Source organism: Mirounga angustirostris, unplaced genomic scaffold, assembly GCF_029215605.1.
Source record: "Mirounga angustirostris isolate CCGP_5_RB_7025 unplaced genomic scaffold, mMirAng1.0.hap1 SCAF_7, whole genome shotgun sequence".
In the NCBI taxonomy this organism is placed as follows: Eukaryota; Metazoa; Chordata; class Mammalia; order Carnivora; family Phocidae; genus Mirounga; species Mirounga angustirostris.
Genome location: NW_026991715.1, coordinates 36,680,282 through 36,694,258, shown reverse-complemented (window position 1 = coordinate 36,694,258; position 13,977 = coordinate 36,680,282). Strand labels below are relative to the sequence as shown.

Genomic DNA, 13,977 nt, shown 5'->3' with positions numbered 1-13,977 from the left:
GGCATGGCTCCCTGACAGAAAATTGTATTGCATTTACATGATAATGCTGACTATGTAACAATATGGAAAATGCCTAGATTATCACGCAATGTCAAGCAAAAACACCCAAACAAACCAAGATTTGAAAGTTTGTGAGAAACTTGTATGAACAAAGGCTGAAAGGAAATACTCTAAAAGTAAAATAGTGGTTGTGTTAGAGGGGGAGAACTGTTGTTTCTATATTTTCTGAACTATGACTTGATTCCATTACTTTTATATGTACTTTTATAAATTGCCTTAAGCCAAGAAGTGCAATGGGGACCTCCATAATTACGCTGGCTCCTTATCATTCCTCTTTTGTCTCCTCTTGTGTGGACTTGTCAACAAATGTGTGTATTTTAAATGCACATGTATTATAAAGGAAGAGATCACTCTTAGTCTTCCTGGGTAGCACACAGCCCCATCTCACCAATGACGCGGTATCAGAAGTGAAATCTTTCAGCACAGTGAAGACAGAATCCAGCTTTCTCACATGCAAGACTAGTGATTTGCCTCCCAGCTCTCACTCCCATTTCTTTCTATTACAGCACCTCATGTTCGGTAGGGCTGCCCTCTTCTCCCATTCCTATAGTACATATGCTTGGAGGCAGGCTCCATGCTTCCAGGGTTGGGAAATGAGAGTCAGACAGACCAAATCAAAGCACAGCATCTCTCTGACTCCATGGCTAGTTCAGGGAGAATCCAAGACCTAAGCCAGTTGGATCAGAGGGAACTTCAGGACCTTTCTAGGAGACAGGGGAAAAGCTCTGTGCTATTTCCTTTTGGGTTTATACCTGGAAGGTTATCCAACAGTCCTAGGTGTCACCACCTAGAGCCCAAGAGTGAAGTCTGACAGACAAACACAGAGATGAAACAAGCAGAGAGAGCTTGATGATATGGGTTGAGCCCTCGTATTTTGCCCTTCCTTTTTAATCATGCGAGCCAATAAATTCCCTTTGTCCTCAAGCCAGGTGAGGTCAGGTTTTCTGTTTTTTACAATCCAAAGAGAACTATATGATACAGCAGGTAAACAGAAACAGCCACTGGACTCTTTCTGGACAGTCTCAAAGAAAAAAAGAGGTTCCTCCTACAGAGTCAACACCTTTTCAGCTGGAAAGGAAGAATGAGTCACAAGTGGGCACAATATATTTTCTATTTATTAGGAAAGAACCCACTTTCATTCAAGCAGGAAGAGTCCAAATAATCATGAGTGGATTAAGGATTTAGGCTCTAATCCCAGGTAAGGGCACAAATGCAGCTGATACCTACTGCTCTCAGCATGTTCCCCGATACATTTAATTTTTTTTTAAAGATTTATTTATTTATTTTAGGGGAGGGGCAGAGGGAGAAAGAAACTTAAGCAGACTCTGTGCTGAGCATGGAGCCTCTGCGGGGCTTGATCTCACAACCTGAGCTGAAATCAAGAGTTGGATGCTTAACCAACTGCGCCACCCAGGCCTTCCCCTGCCTGATACATATTAGATGAGCCAGAGAAGGTCCCAGCTCACAAAATGTTTGTTTCCTAAAGGCAGCACGTGTATGTGTTTGCAGGTGACGCTGGGCATGAATGAAATCTGTCCTGTCACATGAACAAACAACAAACAACCTAAAGAGAGTGATTTTATTTCTAGGGTCACAGAATAGAGTTCCATCACAGCAAATTTCTGAAAAGTCAACCACATGGTGATTCTCCAAATGACCAAAACCTCTGCCGCTTTAATTCTTTTCTTGCTTTGTCATCTCTCACTCCCTTAATGGTTTCTTCCTGCAGAAGAGTATGTACCAAAAAACTTTGCTTAGCATGACTTTTTCCCCTCCCCAACCCAAGACACATGGAGAGCTGCCATAGTGCATGGTTCCTGGATGCGAGACAACCGTTACTGTACATTTTTCTGAGGAACAAACCAACTTCTACCCAAGATAGAATGAGTATGACACTAAACAAGCAGTTGGCAGGTCTGGGAGTTATGAACTGTTCCACGAACCACATTTAGCAAACTAATGATTAGCTTCCATTTATTCGGGCTCTGTAACCATAGGAATATTGTGTAACATTACCGAGAGGAGAGTCAGATTACAGCCCTGCTAAAGGGCTTTTTATAGCATCGATGAGGCAAGGCTCAGAACTTGAGCACATCCATTTTAATTCATTTAATATCCAAACTAAATTGAATACAGCCTCCCAAACCACCTAATTTTCAGAAAGTGCTGCCGATTTCCACACCTCCCTTACCGATGCTCCCCCTCACTTAGAGAAGCTTCCTGATGGCACCCAAATATGATGCAAAGACATAATTACAATTATCCTCTGAAGGCAGTACATTTCTCCCCACCAAGTCACCTGACCATTGCATTGCACTGTAAAACGGACCTAAGCTAGAGGATCAAACCAACGTACAGAAAGGCAGCCTGTGGGTAAAGTGAAATGAATGTATTTCTTCATGAATCTACTCCTACATGAATTTGGAAAAATAGGAGACAGACTGGAAGCAGTGGTTACAAGAGGGAATAGTCTCAGAAATATCACAGTGATCAGATGGATCAGCAAGATCCATCTAGTCCAGAACTATGTTGGTGATGAAAACACGACAGACATTCTAGAGGAAATGATCAGGACCAGCCACCTATGTACTCCTAAATTTCCTAAGAATACATTATAATTGTATGCAAATTAATTTTTTCTCTTTAACTGAGAAAATAATACGTGCTCATGGCAAAAAAAAATATTCAAACAAAACAAGTAGATAAACACTGAAAGGTAAACCTTTCCTGTGCTAGAGGCAATTATTAATAACAGTTCTGTGTATGTGTATGCTATCTCTAACAGCATATGCAAACACAAGTATATAATACATACAGCTTTCAAAAAACATAAACACAAGTACACTATACATGTCATTTTGTGCACTGCTATTTTCATTTAACGGTATCTTGAGAAAGTGTTCCACATGAGCACACATATTTATCTACCTCACAGTAGTACTTCACTGTACCATAATGTCCCCATTAATGGAAATTAGGTTATTCCCTGAGTTTTGCTATGATAAACAATGATACAAACTACTGTTTCCTTGTACATGTCTTACCTATAGAAAAAAATCCATCAAAGTAAAATTCCCAGTTCAAAAAGTACATGCATTTTTATTATTTATTATTTAAAGATTTTATTTATTTATGACAGAGAGAGAGCAAGAGAGGGAACACAAGCAGAGGGAGTGGGAGAGGGAGAAGCAGGCTTCCTGCAGAGCAGGGAGCCTGAGGCGGGGCTCAATCCCAGGACCCCGGGATCATGACCTGAGCCGAAGGCAGACGCCCAACCGACTGAGCCACCCAGGCGCCCCGTACATGCATTTTTAATTATGAAAGATATTCCTCAACTACCCCTCAGAGGTTGTATCATTACCTTTGAGAGTGACTCTTTCCCCAAATCCTTGACAATTTTCAAAACTTTGATCTTAGCCAATCTGAGAGGTGTAAAAAATCCTGTTTTTAATTTGCCTTTTTTTAATGAGGAGGAAGGTTGAGAATCCTCTCCTATGTGCCAAATTTATGAAGTATACTCACCCTTTCTAAGCACACAGTTCCATGACTTTGGACAAATGTATACAGTCATATAACACCCACAGTCAAGATAAAAGTCATTTCCATCACCACGAAAATCCCCCTGTGCCCCGGGTACAATCAATCATCTCCTTCTACCTCCAGCCCCTGGCAACCACTGTCACAAAGCATAATACTTAGTTTGATCTTTTTATTACTGGATAGAATCAATTTTATGGATATCCCACAATTTGTCCATCCATTCATCAGGTGATGGACATTTGGGTTGTTTCCAATTTTTTACTGTTATGAATAAAGCTGGTATGAATATTTACATACAGATTTTTATATGGACTAAAGTTTCATCTCTTGGGTCACTTCCTAGGAGTGGAACTGGGTAAAAATATGTAGAAGAGGTCACATAGTATGTTCAACTTTATGAGAAATTGCTAAATTGTTTTCCAAAACAGTTGGGTCATTTTGATTTCCCACAGCAACCTGAGAGCTCTAGTTGCTTCACATCTTCATCAATACATGATATGGTCAGGTGTCTAATTTTGAAATTTTAGCTGTCCCAGTAGACATGAAGAAATTTTTTTTAAAATTTGCTTTTCTTTAATGACTCATGATTTTGCTCATCTTTTCATGCACTTTTTGTCCATCTGTGTATCTTCTCTGGTAAACTATTCAAATCTTTTACCCATTTTAAAACTGAGTTGGTTGTGTTCTTATTACTGAATTACTTGAGTTATTTTTAATATATTCTGGATACAATTCATTTATCAGATACATATCTTACAAAAGATTTCTCATCTGCAGCTCTCAATTTCTTTTTCTTAGTAACTTTTAAAGAGCACAAGTTTTTTATTTGGATAAAGGTTAGTTTATCAGGTTTTTCTTTTATGTTTCCTCCTTTTTATATTCTATTTAAGACATCTTTTCTAAATAAAGGTCACCAAAATTTTCTAAGTTTTCTTCTACAAGTTTTATAGTTTCAGCTCCTAGGTTTAGGAATATAATCCATTTTGAGTTAATTTTTAGATATAGTTAAAGATAAAGATGGAATTTTTCCCATATAGCTGTCCAACTGTACATTTGTTGAAACGACTGTCCTTTCCCCCACAGAACTACAGTGACACCTTTATCAAAGATCAACTGACCATATATGTGTGTGTCTTATTTCTAGATGGTCTTGTCTGTTCCACTCATCTGTATGTCATTCCTTAGGAAATACCATGTGATCTTTTCCTTCTGTAAATGTTAGTTGTATTTTCTTTACTGTCTTTTTTTTTTAAAAAGATTTTATTTATTTATTTGAGAGAGAGAAAAAGAGGGAGAGAGCACAAGTAGGGGGGAAGAGCAGACGGAGAAGGAGAAGCAGGTTCCCGGTTGAGCAGGTAGCCCAACACGGGACTCGATCCCAGGACCCTGGGATCATGACCTGAACAGAAGATGGATGCTTAACTGACTGAGCCACCCAGGCACCCCATTCTTTACTGTCTTCAAAATCTTCTTGAGTCTTTCACATTCTCCATCTCCATAACATCTTTGAGGAAGAAGTTTATAAATATATACTATCCACTATGTAAATTAGACTTTTCATTTACCCTACAGGTAATTCTTTCAAGACTAGTTTAATTTCATAAGCAATTTAATTTATTTTATAAATTTTATATTTACATAAATATAAATATATTTTACATTTTATATTTATATATATTTATATATAATCTATATATATTTTTATATATAGTTTAATAAAAATTTCATAAGCAAATTTGTGATTTTCTGATTATAAAAGTCATACATCTTAATACCTTGCATCACTTCCCCTATCTAGTGCCTAAGAATCCAGAGTATCCACAGCCACTTCTGTACGGAGATCTGAAAGCTCTTACTGTGTCAAATCCCTGGTCTTATGAGAACTTGCTTGTAGCATTCCAATAAGCAAAAGTGATGGTAGGAGGTGCAGAGAGGAAGGTGAGCTTCCACCCGGGCTCTCCATTCCCCAAGAACTCAGGATTGTGGTTAATAGCAACCTTGCTAGCTCCAAGAAGGATCAATTAATCCTTCATCCCAACAGTCTATCATGTCCCAGTCCTACACCATCTGTCTGTTCCCTTTTACTGGTGGATAAAATTGGAAGTTAATGAATTACATGGCACTGCTGCTTCCATGAGGCTATAGTCTTCAAAGTCTGGGGCTGTTTCCACTCATGAGTAAACAAGCCTTCAGATCTAAGAAGTTGTCATGAAGAACAACATAGAGAATCCTATTACTTTAGGATTTCTTCTGAAAGAATCTCGGCTTGCTTTATTTATGCTATGCTGTATAAGAATGTGAGAAAAGAAGGGCACAGAAAAAGACAAATATTCAAGGCTTCAGAGGAGTAAGGAAGGATACCTCATGGTGGGATCAGAGAGCAGTGGGTGAGGCATGCTATTGTAATTTGGTGCTTTAAAGCCTTGCAGTCTAATACCTTCCAGGTATTCTCTGTAGCACTAACCTTGCTTTAAACATGAATTAAAAAGGAAAAAGTTACAAGATGACAAAAAATAGCAACATGGAATTTGTACTTTTTCACCACCATGGTGAAATACTAATGAAGATGCACAAAAAAAGGGAAATGAAGTTTCAAAAGCATAACAAGGCTCATAGTCAACATTTTGCCTGTCACCAGAGGAATATCCATCAGGCAGAACTTGGTGAGGCCCTGAGGAAAATCCACTTGCAGGAACCACGTGGTAGGCAATGGCCCTCCACTCACCCTAAACCATAGCCCAAGACACCCCAGGGAGCATCACTGCACTTCCCCCACCCCACCCCAACACACAGAGGGGAAGGTGCTTTCAGGAGTAGCCAGAATTGTCCTGAGATCAAAATTCAGGCAGTGAAATTAGACTGGGGACAGGAGTGTAGGGATATCCCTTTATATCAAGGGAAATGAATTCAGGAAGGAGAAAGTCCTAGAAGAAAGATGTGAGTAACAGCCAAGAACCACAGCACACATCAGATTAACCAGGAATAAACGTCACTTCTCCCAGAACCATGACCAGCAGAATCAGGAGAAATCTATTTAGGCTTATAGGTCCACACTAAAACAAAGATTTTAAAATACCAGAAAGTTGGATGGATTCACATAGACCAGCCCTCCAATACATGTGACAGAATGATTTTAATAGCTTTCAGGAAAATAGCAGTAGAATAAGGAGAATCTAGCCACAGTGAATTTAATGGCAAAGATTTATAAACTTCTCTGTGTTCAGGTTTGATTAAAAATATTAAAAAGCTGATGAAACACTTGGCATAAAATATGAAGACCAAAGCACTCTAACAAAATTTCAGAAAGCACCTGTTCTGTACTATAAATGAAATTCAGAAAACTAATGGATAATATGAAATAAGGCATCAAAGTAAGAAGACACAGACTGAAATAGTAAAGGTCATGGCTGAAAAGTATAAATGAAAACAGCTAAATATGTTAGTAAAGACACAAAAAACTCAATGAGAAAATTAAGGTTTGCATTATAAACAGAAAAAAAACTCAACCCAAAAGAAATTTAAATAAATGACATGGATATGGGGTACAAGTTTGAGAATTTTTGCTAACATACAAAGAATCAGGAGAAAAAAATTGAAAATGTAAAAAATGAAGAAAACTTCTTTTTAAAGATCGAGAATTGCAGAATAACAGAGAATTTGTTTTCCTTTGGAAAAACATATGTAAAAACTCCATCAACAGACTCCAAAATGTATAAAAGAATGATTATATAGTGATACTAAAAAGTAGTAGAAGGGGAGAAATTTTATTAAATGGTTATTGGTCCATCAGATAAGTATCCAAGGAAAAGGAGAGTTATTTTCCATTTTACATAAATATATTCTTGATGGGATGTAAAGAAAACAAAAAGGTTTTGTAATCCTAGATGGAGAAGGTCTTTTAAGGCATAATTCATCTAGGAAAAGGACTGATTTCATGAAAGACTGGACTTTGTAAAAATTTAAAATATTCATAAAATGAAACAAAAACAAACGTACCACAAATAAAGTTCAAGATAAATGACAAAATACAAAAAAATATTGGTAACATAGCCTCCACATCTAAAAGATTCTTACCATCAGAAGATGAATGCACCAATAGAAAAATAGTCTCAAAATCAGGCAATTCAGGAGAGAAGAAAAATAAATCAGTAAGAAACATAGGGAGAATGTCCAACTTCACCCAGAACTACAGAAATGCAAAGTTAAATAAAAAAGAGATACATTAAAAATATATTTGTAATTTATATGCAAAAAAAGTAATAAAGAGTATAGCAAGGATGTGAGGTAACGGGCACTCCACAAACCGCTGAGAGCAAATTTGCAGTATCTGTTAAGGGCCTTGAAAACATGTACATACCTTGGCCCAGCAATTCAACATCTTAAACCCTAGGGAAATCATTCAATATGCATATATAACTTAAAAATAACAACAGCCAACATTTATTTACTAACATGCAGAGGCTTTCAGACTCAGCAACCTGTATGCATCTTTCCTTTAACCCTCACATTATTACAGAAGCAGGAGTTATTACAGATGTTGAGACAAAACTAGACAGGTTTAAATAATTTGTGTAAAGTCAAATGGATAAGCAGTGGAAATGCAACTTGTCTAACTCCAAAATTCATACTTTTAACCTTTGCATCCCCTATGGGGACATTTGCCTGAGTGTTTTCTAGAATGATGAAAAATTGCAATCAGTCTATGTATCCAAGAATAAGGGATTGATTAAAAAGTTGGATCTACACAATACATGGCCAAAAAAAAAATCACATTCTAGAAGAACTTGAATGACATCAGAAAATAAACTGTAGTGTTACATGAAAAAAAACCTATTAAAAAGCAATATATATGCACGGTGTGATTCCACCTTTATAAACATTTTATATTATAGAATATATTTTAATGGTATGATAAAATGGTCAGTAAAGGTTATCTCTGGTCTGCAAGACTTTTATTTTCTTCTTTCCACTTTTTGTATTTCTCCAAATTTGCTATAATCACCACTCACAAACTTTGATCAGAAAAAATGTTATTTAAAAATTAATATAAAGATGTACAGGAAGAAAAACAGATGTAGTGAACAAATCAGCATATAGATGATTTGTATTAAAAAATGAACTAAAATTTGGAAAAATTTATCTTAACATTCAGGGGACAGGAAAAACAATAATATACACATGGAAGACACTATTTCTAGGAATCTGCAAGTGTTCCTGAGACCTTTTCACTCTTCACAGACTAAGGACTCCCACTGCTAGGAGGAAGAGGATTAAGGGTAGCTTTTGGTAGGACACTAGCACCAGGCTACACCACATGTACTAACAGATATTCTAGCAAGCTGTCTTAAGGAATTCTAATCAATAGAAGGAAAAAGTTCTTAAAGCACTGGTTCTATTTTTTTTTTAAGATTTTATTTATTTATTTATTTGACAGAGAGAGCACATGCACCCAAGCAGAGCGGCAGTCAGAGGGAGAGGGAGAAGGCTCCCCGCTGAGTTAGGGAGACGGACATGGGGCTTGATCCCAGGACCCTGGGATCATAACCAGAGCCGAAGGCAGACATTTAACTGAACCACCCAGGCATCCTTCAAAGCACTGGCTCTTAAGATTCCTCTTCTAATCTCAAGTCCTCTAATGTACTAAGAGTATACAAAATAAACTCAAAGTGATCAAAGGAGGTCTCTGGTTTTACTTAATTCTAATCCATACTTTCAATATTAAAAATTCACTACTCCACTTCTGAGAGCCTCTGAAAAATAGTCCATATCCTACCCATTGCCTAGCACCTAAAAGGGCATCCAATCGATACAGAATAAAGCAATAGTAAATGAAGGGTTCACACTCAGCCCAGCCATCTCAGGGAGAGGTTTTGCAGTGTAGGAGCCTTATTTATTCTACACTCTTGGCTAACCCAGCCTAGCACTAATACCAGGAATTGATGAAAAGGGCAGCATGTTAATGCAAGGGAAGAGACCTGCCTTCAGGTTTGGAGTCTTCCTGGTCTAAGAGGTGATTCCTCACTTCCAAGATCCAAACAGGTTATCTTAACTGGTCATGAAAATCACGATACCATTCTCCACTTCTGATGAGATCTTGCACTGTGGTCATCTTTCAGCTCTGGCTGAGCCTCAGTTTGGATTCTAGTCTATCTGTAATGTTCTCCTGGTAGAGGCAGATGGCCTTGTGACTTTCAGCTGCTGGTTATTAGTTTTTCATGACATTTCTCAGGTATTCATGATTATTTTGTCTGCCCCCAGGAAAACTGAGGAAGAGAACAGGACAAATATTTTGTTTGAGAGCCACTAAGAGAAGTGATAAAAACAAGATCCTTTCACACCACTCTTTGCTTAGCACAACTGAGCTAAAGTGGTTCTTTTTTCTGGCAAACCCATCCAAAATGTCCTATTTCTTTTCACTAGTATCACCTTACATAATAATCTGTCATCTTTGAAATCTCTGTCCCATATCCAGTAGGTTACAAAGTCCTGTTGTTCATTTGAGCCTTTTTTCCCTAATATCAGAGCATCTACTTGGTCCAGCCCTTGTTCAGCTATGCGCTGCTTAATTATTGCAACTGTCTTCTTCCTGTGTGTCTCTCCATATCAAATACAGGCTCCCCATTGCTGCCAGTGCTACCCTCCTAAGACTACAGTCTGATTTTGTTAAACCTGTGTTGGACATACTTTTTTTTTTAAATCTACCCAGCAGCCATTATTTCAGGAAAGCACTCCTCAACATTCTTTTAAAAATAATCCTGCTCAGCCTAGCCCCCACCCATTCCACTTTGCCACACCTCCCAATATCACCAGAGATAAGCACAGAATCAAGGCCATCTAGATCCATCTGCTGTAGGTCATGTGACTGCCCTGAGACTGAGAAATGACTCATGTGAATGGCCCCATGCTGACCAATCAAAGTCCTCCATGAACTGTCAAGAAAGATACTCTCAGGTCGCCTGGGTGGCTCCGTCGTTAAGCGTCTGCCTTCGGCTCAGGTCATGATCCCAGGGTCCTGGGATCGAGCCCCGCATCGGGCTCCCAGCTTGGTGGGGGGCCTGCTCTCCCTCCCCCTCTGCCGCTCCCACTGCTTGTGCTCTCCTGCTCTCTCTCTGTCAAATAAATAAAATCTTAAAAAAAAAAAGAAAAAAGAAAGATACTCTCCACTCAGTGATGTAAGATTCACAAACTGCTGAGGCTGAACAACGTGGGACATTCCCACAAAGAAAACAGCTGATATCAAGACAAGCAGAGATCACAGATAATGAGAAGCCAGAAGAAAGGAGTGGGAAAGGCTCCAGCAAAGGTAAAGAGATCACTGGAGCCACCAGATCCTGCTATGCTTCTGCCATCTTGGACTGAGCACTTGTGTGAGCAAATTAATGCCTTTTATTTTTCCTTTAAATTGTTCTGAATGGGGCGCCTGGGTGGCTCAGTTGGTTGGGCGACTGCCTTCGGCTCAGGTCATGATCCTGGAGTCCCTGGATCGAGTCCCGCATCGGGCTCCCTGCTCGGCAGGGAGTCTGCTTCTCCCTCTGACCCTCCCCTGTCTCATGCTCTCTCTCTCTCTCATTCTCTCTATCAAATAAATAAATAAAATCTTAACAAAAAAAAAATTGTTCTGAATGGTCTTCTTGACACTGTGTGTGCAAAAAAGCCCTCACACATACAGCATCACTACTTAGAAACTTTTTTGGGGGTGGCGAGGGGCAGAGGGAGAGGGACAGAGAGAATCTTAAGTAGGTTGCATGCTGGGCATGACATAGGGCTCAACCTCACAGCCCTGAGATCATGGTCTGAGCCGAAATCGAGAGTCAGAAACTTAACCAACTGTGCCACCCAGGTGCCCCACTACTTAGACACCTTAAATAGAGTCTTTTTTTTTCCTGTAGGAAGTAAAACTCTCACAAACTTCTTAGCACAATATTCAAGTTCTTTGACAAAAGGGACCATCTTAGCATTTCAGTTTTAACTCTCCTGATCCAGCCTCAAGCACTTTGAAATATTAAAATAATATTAATAATAAGTTAGTACCCTCTACTATAGCCACCACTGACCCTAACTTCTGCCCCTCATGCTACTTACTGCTCATTTCCTTAATCTGAACTATTCTCCTATTCTTTCCTTCAATACTCAATCTTCCAGATACGGCTTGTACAGGTGACAGTATCATATTTTACATCACGATTCTCATGCATGTGTATTTCCCCCTACCAGACTCTGCAGACAAGGACTGAATCTTTTTGAAGTTTCAGCTCTAGCACCTGACAATCTGCTATAGCAAGCACACACTCCACACGTTTGCAACTCTGATCAGAAATGAAAGACTGAGGGTTGGGGGCGCCTGGGTGGCTCAGTCGTTGAGCGTCTGCCTTCGGCTCAGGTCATGATCCCAAGGTCCTGGGATCGAGCCCCGCATCGGGCTCCCTGCTCAGCGGGAAGCCTGCTTCTCCCTCTCGAACTCCCTCTGCTTGTGTTCCCTCTCTTGCTGTGTCTCTCTGTCAAATAAATAAAATCTTTTTAAAAAAAAAAAGAAAAAAAAAGAAAGACTGAGGGTTGATACCTGTTAGAATCTTAATTCTTCTTTACATTACAATTTCTCAAAAAGTCACCATGTCACTGTACAACCCAGTAATCAAACTTATGGGCAGTTATCCCAGAGAAACAAATTTATGCTCACATTTAAAACCTGTACAGAACTATTTACAGCAGCTTTATTCCTAATTTACCCATATTGTAAAAAACCCAGATGTCCCTCAACAGGTGAATGGTTAAACAAACTGTGTACATCAATACAATGGAATACTACTCAGCAATAAAAAAGAACAAAGTATTGATAAAACAACTCGAAAATATCTCAAGGGAATTATGCTGAATGAAAAAAAAAAGCCAATCCAAAAAGATTACATATTATATGATTCCACTGAGATAATCTTGAAATGACAAAATTAAAGAAATTCACAAGAGATCAGGAGTCGGCAGGGTAAGGGAAGGAGGTGAGAGGTTAAGCAGATGGATGGAGCCATAAGAGGGCGTCACAAGGCATCCTTGTGGTGATGACACTGTCCTGAATCTTGACTGTATTAATATCTTGGTGGTGACATCTTACTGCAGTGTAGCAAGATGTTACTATTGAGGACAGTGGGTAAAGGTACATATAACTCTGTTTTATTTCTTAGAACTGCATATAAATGTAAATCAAGCAGAGAAAGACAATTATCATATGGTTTCACTCATATGTGGAACATAAGCAATAGCACAGAGGACCATAGGGGAAGGGAGGGAAATCTGAAGGGAGAGAAATCAGTGATTCATTAATTACGTATAACACCCAGTGCTCATCACAACACGTGCCCTCCTAATACCCATCACCCTGTTACCCCTCCTCCAGCCCCCTCCCCTCTGAAACCCTCAGTTTGCTTCCTGGGGTCCATAATCTCTCATGGTTTGTCTCCCTCTCTGATTTCTCTCCCACTACATCAAAACTACATCAAAAACTAATGATGTACTCTACAGTGGCTAACTGAACATAAAAACAGAAACAAAACAAAAACTAACCACACTGCAAATCTGAACCAAGAACCAGATTCTCAGTGCAAGAGTACCTCACAAATAATCATACTCTCAAACAAAATATCTTACTGTAACTGGCAACAGAATAGGGTTTTGCCAACAAGAAGCAAGGAGCTCTCTAGAAAAAGAGATAGGTAAGAGTCATTCTGGACAATATGAGAGAGGAGATTTCTTTACATACGAAAACTATGTTCAGAAACTGGATGGCAAAAAAAAAAAAAAAATTAACAAGAGAAGTATTGCTGCCCAGACAATGAGCAGGGACCCTAAGTGATAGTCCATCTCTACAAGTGACGGCTGGGCTTCCATGGGGATGAGTAACAGCCATTGATATGTGAAATCTGATCTGTTTGCCATTTAAATCCATGTGACTCACTGAAGCTGGCTGCATTCACATCTAAAAATATAGGAAACCTGCAGCCTAAGCAAATTGGCTCATTGACGCATGGGGTTTTGATTCAAACACTACACATTTGAAGACAGTGGTTTTATATTTATGTCAGCTAGCTGTAAGGGAGGTTCTGCTCCTCAAATGCCAGAGTCTAGGTAGAAATCTAGATGAGAAGAGGATCACAAGAATTATCTGCTTATATACATGTTATCTGGCAGTCACGTGACACCTTTTTGGTAACAGGGAACATGAGATCTGAGGTGCTCTGCAGGCTAGAAGGATGCCCTTCCTTGGGAATCGGGTGTGCCCCACTAAATGCCTGTCTCCGAAGAGGACAGTGGAGTCATAAGCTATAAATGACAGAGTAGGGTGTGGTGGTCACATGAATGACTGAGCGCCACTTGGATTGGCAGTGG

At 39.1% G+C, this 13,977-nt stretch overlaps 1 protein-coding gene across 26 annotated transcripts in view; it reads right to left on the bottom strand.

The window, feature by feature from the left end:
• ARHGAP26 (Rho GTPase activating protein 26) overlaps positions 1-13,977 on the bottom strand; it is a 431,139-nt gene that overhangs the window by 163,720 nt on the left and 253,442 nt on the right. The gene's annotated exons all lie outside the window — the stretch shown is intronic.